Here is a 7,500-nt window from a genome sequence, read left to right as displayed (position 1 = left end):
AGGTGCTGTCAGGACGCAAGCTTCTAGAACATTCGACTGATCAGGCATGGGGCTATCCACAGGTTGAAACAAATTAATAACACTGCGTGGTATCATACATTGCAAGGAGCAGAATATGTAAACGTATATATATAAATGTATATATATACATATATATATATATATATATATATATATATATATATATATATATATATATATATATATATATATATATATATATAAAGTTTTACCTTAAGCCCATATTCGACGAGGTTGCTACTCCACATTCTGTCCCAATAATGTTCATGGGTCTTTTGTCCCGACGGTGTGTGGTCTTCCTTGATTGTCACCCACTCGTGTACTGACCAGATCCGCATACACACACACACACGTATATATATATATATATATATATATATATATATATATATATATATATTTATTTATTTATAGATATACACACATATATATACATGCTTATGTATAGGTTATACACACACACACACACACACACACATATATATATATATATATATATATATATATATATATATATATATATATATGTGTGTGTGTGTGTGTGTGTGTGTGTGTGTGTGTGTGTAAACGTGATTACTCGTAGAAATGAAACTGAACAAATCTGTAATAAATACGTCGTTATTATACATCTACATGACAACACTTTCCCTGACATATGCTACGTACATGCAATTTCACTTACAATATGTTGTAAATACTGAAAAAAAAAAAATACCAAGAAACACTAAGCCTAACTTTGATATATAATGTGTCTGCTCTGCTGGCACAAAATTCGTGCAACCCATCGCGAATTCTGTATCACTGATTTTTATTTTTTATTTTTTATCTCGCCGTCATTTTCGTTTTCCAGTTTCAGAAGCTGTCTTAGCTTTATTTTCTTTTCCCTTTGCCCGCCTATATTCATGAGTTGTCGTTGGGGCGCATCCGGGGCTTTATCCTACCCGCGTACCCGGCTGTCAGTAAGCATTAAGAAATTGTGCTGGCGTTGGAAGCCTCCGCCGCTTCGGCTCAGAGTATTTCCAGGGGCGTCCTTGCTCGCCTCCTCCTTTGTTGTCCTGTTTAACATTCTGGGCCGGTTTTACTTGTCAGTCCTCCGTGTTACATAGTTAAGCTGGCACGGGGCATGTTAGGATTCCAACGGGTAACCCCTCTCGGGTGAGGAGAGTGAGAGAGGGGACTCGGATGAGGGAGAGGGAAATGGTTGCTGGTGTGGTTAAAATGCCATCGATGGTTGGGTGGCGGCGACGTTTTCGTCTCTTCCATAAAATCGTTACCCTTTCGTCTTACCTGGAATCCAGGGGGATTTTATGGACACGTTTAACATGATGCGAGGAAAAAATTGATTTTATGGTCAAAACAAAACCCATAAGGTACTTTATGTGGTCGTGCAGTAGTGGTACTAATTTCGGAGCATATGTAAATGCACGGTTGATGTTTTTGAATGAGCATGACCTTTTAAAGAAAAATGCACAGAAATGTTAAGCTCTACGAGAGCACATATTTTCAGTTTCTGAAAATAGCTTTGGGAGTCAATGGTGATAATTTTGACAGTGAGGAAATATCTTTAATCTTCGAACTCACATATTTCAAAGGAAGCAGACGTAAGAACTCTAGGGATGATTTTGATCTACGTAACTATTTCGAATTTGCCATCCAGCTTTTCAAACTTAGATGTGCATTGGTATCTCAAAATATTCATGTGGTATGGAGGAATATCCATCATTCCTCTTTAGGGATGCTTTGTGCTATCATTTTAGGCAATTTACTGAAGAAAAGAATGAAAAACATAGAAGTTGTGTATTATTTTTAGATCCAAAACTTAATAGACATTTTTGCTGAAATGTCCGTTTGATAACTAGTAAAGAGTTATACCGTAGAATAGCCGAAGTTATAAGAGCTTTTGTCTTTTGTAATGAAAAGTGTCTCAATAGGAGTTACGAATGCATTATTTTTCAAATGATTAACTGAAATCTTTTTGGATAAAAAGAATAAGAAATTGTACAAACTAAGATTATCATTTCCCTTGAAATAATTTTTTTGTATCATACATCTTCCAAACCTCTTCAGTATCGAAATGGTAGTGAATTCCGTTACGTGACGAAGCAACCTCAGATCTTTTCATTTTGATGTCTATTACGGTCAAATGAAGCGTTATTCAAGCTCATTTTAACATATTAATAAACTGATACTATTCCTAGTGCAAAGTCGACTTCCTGACAACGAAATCGTTAATTTATACCAGATGTATATTTCACCAGCAGTGTTTCATTCAACATTCATCTGATGTTTTACGGTCGAAAGACAAAGACTTACGCTTTTAAATTTACATTCATGTTTTATTCTTCACCCGAAAAACATTCTGGTAAAACCTGAATAGAGAATCAAAGAAGATTAAACGGTGAACGACCAGTTGCTAAGGTAAAATGACTCACAGTACAAAGGAATAACCAAGTCGTATTGTAGTATCGAATGATATATAACAAATACTTTTGAGTTAGCCAAGCCTTAGTTAAATCAGAAAAAATAAAAATAGAATATAAGAATTCTACGAGAACATAAAACCAATATTGTTTACATAGGAACAGATCGTCTGGAAAGTTGTTTGTAAACGTGAAATGTTCGTCTTACCGTTACCGTTAGGCTTGAACCTCGAGGCCGAACATTATAATGAGCCAGCTTAAGTAGCTGGGACCAGAGATTGACCATCACAGTGGTGTGTTAAGCCTAGTAAAACTTAGAAATGGTGCTTTTACAGCACTGGACGTGAATCCGAGTCATCTCTCAATGAAATATCAAGAGACCTACGTAAATGACAATCCTCTTTAGTTCAGAAAAAGTTCAATTACTCCAGGACCAAAGTTTACCGACTTTGGAAGTAACTCTAAAACCTTATGTAACAAGTCACATATGTAAGATGTTAGTTTTACTGAAGTGATTTGATAACTTGTGCTCAGTACCTTTCAGATTTTCTGGGTATTTTTAGAACTGTTAGGACATGGGAACCTACTCTATGTTTGTTGGCTACTCGTGATTTTAAGGGGAATAGTGTATTAGAGAGTGATATCTCAGAAAATGATGGAATTTTCCCTTTGTTTACCACGCAGTATTTTATTATTGAACGTGACCATATAACTGGAATACTACAATGACTACAAAAATTTCCTTAAATCCACGAATGTTCACAGATAAGTCATAGTAAATTATGATAAACTCTCAAAATTCGTTGGGTGACTGGCCACCCAAGCAGCACCGAAAGCTAAATTATCTTGGCCACAACACAGCTGTTGTTGACGTGTGAGTAACTAGGATCCTCTCGTCCCATTCTATCTATTACCCGGAAATCTATAGCACCTCGGAGCTTTAACTCTGTGGATAGTTTCAGTTCTTGCAGGCCTGAATCCTCAAATTTTAGGCCGTGGCAATATCATTCGATACTACAATACGACTTGGTTATTCCTTTGTACTGAGTTTTATTTTAGCAATTGGTCGTTGACTGTTTAATTCTTCTTTGATTCTCTATTCACGTTTTACCAGAAGGTTTTCCTGGTAAAGAATAAAGCATCAATGTAGATTTAAAGTAGAACACAAACTTATTGAAAACAAATAAGTTTGTGGGAAAACTTGAGATGCCGTTAGGCATAAACAGTCCTGCCGACCTTAATGAAGCAGACTGTTCCCGGTATATAACAGGAATCATGATTATACAAAAATTTGTTTCTGGAGGATGCCATGGGTAATAAAACATTTATGATTTTAGAGTGTGGTAGACTTAACACTCTAAATCCATTAATTTCAGAACTGTTGGTATACAGCCACAACAGGATATTTAAAAGAAGACATTTCATCATTACAATGATATAACTCAAAAAAGAGCGAAAGCCAAAAACATGAAAATTATGAAAGTCTCAACATTCCCGAGGATGAGAGACATTGATTTTTTGACAAGGGCTGCCATCGATTAACTAACATATTAAGATCTGAACTTCGTTAATTCTTTTCAATAAATTGCTAGTGGACTTTGCATTTTGGAGCACAAATCGAACTGGTTTTATATTTTCAAAGGACTCATATCTCTGTCTATCTACCTACACACACACACACACACATATGTGTATATATATAATTATATATATATATATATATATATATATATATATATATATATATATAATTATATATATATATATATATATATATATATATATATATATATATATATATATATATATATATATATATATATAAATTTAAAGAGAGAGAAAGAGAGAGAGAGAATACAATTCTCTTTTTCCCAGATAGAGACAAAAGGCTTATTAGAAGAATAGTTATTTTGTTGAGAGAGAGAGAGAGAGAGAGAGAGAGAGAGAGAGAGAGAGAGAGAGAGAGAGAGATGGCCACCTGTCCGAGATATCCGCGGTTAACATTTACACGGTCAGGCAGTGAATGTCAGGCTGTCTCCCTATATCAGGGACATGGCTGAAAGGGATTTTGAGGTCAATCACGCCGTTTTCCACAGGAAGGATTTCGTCTGAAAATAACTCTCTCTGGCCCAGAATCCGACTGGTAAGTGATTGGCATGGCGCCTGATACATTTTGTTTGTGTGACAATGAACCTCCACGCTAAAGCTGGAGTGACGGGCGTCCATGGCTTTTCTGACGGAATTATTTTATACATGAAATAGGATATAATCGACATAATAAGATACCGCCGCAATTTAAGAGTCGTTTCTTAGATCAGGTCAATGGACTGATTTTATAAGTAATTCTTATGCTTCTTTTCACAAACTTTCCTCGTTGGGAGAGTCGATAGAGTTGTGGGCTAGCACTCGCTAGGCCCGAGTTCGAGTCTCCGGCCGGCTAATGAAGAATTAGAGGAATTTATTTCTGGTGATAGAAATTCCTGCACAATCTGGTCATAAGAAGTAGAGTACTGTATCTGTAGTATGTGCGATGGTACATTCCTCAACCACAAGATCAGTGACACTTGAACACTTGGAAAAGAACCAAATTCATTTCTCGCTCTAATGTGGTTCGGATTTCACAATAAGCTGTAGGTCCCGTTGCTAAGTAACCAATTGTTTCTTAGCCACGTAAAATAAGTCTAATCCTTCGGCCCAGCCCTAGGAGAGAGGTTAATCAGCTCAGTGGTCTGGTTAAACTAAGGTATACTTAACTTTTTCACATACTAGAGTTATTTAAAATAGCATATATCTAAAATTGTCTGGAATATTAGAAAGAACTACGACCTAATTTACAAGAAAAACGCATCTCTTCTATTGCTGCTATCTGAAGCATAAAGTTCGTAACGCACGCAGAGCATCGCAGTTTTCCTAGGCGCTACTATATAGTTATACAATCAAATTTAACGGTAGTTATGCAGTTTGTAAGTTCTCTCAGCGTGTGTTGTCGATGCGTTATTATTTCAACACCACATTGAAAATCAAGAGCACAAACAAAGAAAGTGGATGCAATCATTTAGTAAACATTAAAATTACATCATAGTAACAGATCATTTAATTACATTACCTGAAATGTTTTAAGTTACCTTGGAAGCCATCTTTTTGTTAGTGGAACTGAAAGGGTATGAAAAGTCTAGTGGTGTCTTTTTTTTTTTACCCTGTAGAGTCCAGACTAAATTTTGCTTTTGTTTCTCTGAGTTTAAAATAAAAGAATAGTCCCAGAGTTCCCTCGCAATGATATGCGTTTGTTATAAAGAAATGCGAAGATATTATTTACTGTTATGATTGTTTGTATGCATGTATTTTTCATTCTTTTTTTTTTTGTTTTGTGCAAATAATCTTTGACACCTACAATATAAAGGAATCTTCTATTCCACTCCCATTGTTGTGGGGAGGCATAAGGTTGTTTTAGGTAGAAGTATGTAGTAGTTTTTAAGATATCTCATTCGTGGTTTAAAAACCTCCGTATTTCTAGTATGTCGAAACGTTAATTTTGAACATGATCCATTTAAATCTTCAACTTCATGCGAATAATAATTTCAGAAAACGAAACTATGCATCTACTGTAAGTTATTCATCATAAATTAGATCTTTACAAAGATATAAAAAATATGAATAAATCAGATACTAACCTCAGTTTACCACTAGAATTTGAAAGAGAGGTAATCTGTTACATGATAATTTCTTATCATGTAACAAAACTTCAAACCAAATGAAATTTAAGGGAGAACACTCCTTCGAAAGAACATGCGAGGGATGGACAAGAGAGCCTATGAGGACCTTTGACCTTTTTTGACATATGATTATTAATTTTACACAATTTTTCTTTCAAAATCTCTGGCAACGAAGAGGCAAACAAAACTCAGATCCCTAGAGCTACTAGAAATGTATAAAAATTATATGATTTTACTGTTTGCACATTTTAAGTAGCTCTCTAGGGATTACAAATTGGCTTCAGTGGATGGGCTTAAATTGTGGTAGCAAATTTGTCTCCGGCTTTCGATGAAATCTGCTTGCAGATGGAAAGTCAATCACGGACGATGCATAATTTGATTTAATACTTTACAGAGACTCATACCGTAACTCTACTAGTTATTTGTGTAGAAAATTTATTGAAAACTTATCAGTAAGATAAAAAGTTAAACAAGTCAGTAAATCACTCAGTACATTACTATTGCAATAACTAATGCTACTACTACCAAGCCCTTCGTTGGTTAAGTCGGTAGAGTTGCGGACTGGCACTCGCTGGGCCGGAGTTCGATTCCCCGGCCGGCTGATGAAGAGTTAGAGGAATTTATTTCCAGTGATAGAAATTCATTTCTCGCTATAATGTGGTTCGGATTCCACAATAAGCTGTAGGTCCCCTTGCTAAGTAACCAATTGGTTCTTAGCCACGTAAAATAAGTCTAATCCTTCGGGCCAGCCCTAGAAGAGCTGTTAATCAGCTAAGTGGTCTGGTAAAACTAAGTTATACTTATTTCTTTTGCTAGTACTACTACTACTACTACTACTACTACTACTACTACTACTACTACTACCACCAACCAAAATAAGCTTCACAATTACATAATCTGTAAGATGAAATTATTATTATTATTATTATTATTATTATTATTATTATTATTATTATTATTATTATTATTATTATTATTGGAATGTCCATAAAACAAGCACGGGTTACAATAAACCTGTCTCCTGTTGTATATGAAACAAAAAAGTCACAAAACGAAGGTAGGCATGACAAGTAGTCGCTTAACCGAAATGGTAATCGTACAGTAGTAAGTTAAATGGATAGAATTTCATATATGAAATAAAGCGGATAAAAAAGAAATATAACATTTCAGCATTTCGTCTTAGAGTATACTTTCTCAACAGGACGCTAACAAAATAATCCTTGCATATTTGTCTTCACTTCTGACACATTTTAATGTATTTAGGCTGACTACTTCTTCTTAAAGAAAAGACTAAGATCCCAAGAGTAAGCGACGAAAGGTTTAGGGTTACTGAAAAATGCCTGATG

Source organism: Macrobrachium rosenbergii, chromosome 51, assembly GCF_040412425.1.
Source record: "Macrobrachium rosenbergii isolate ZJJX-2024 chromosome 51, ASM4041242v1, whole genome shotgun sequence".
Classification (NCBI taxonomy): Eukaryota; Metazoa; Arthropoda; class Malacostraca; order Decapoda; family Palaemonidae; genus Macrobrachium; species Macrobrachium rosenbergii.
This window is presented reverse-complemented; position numbering follows the sequence as displayed.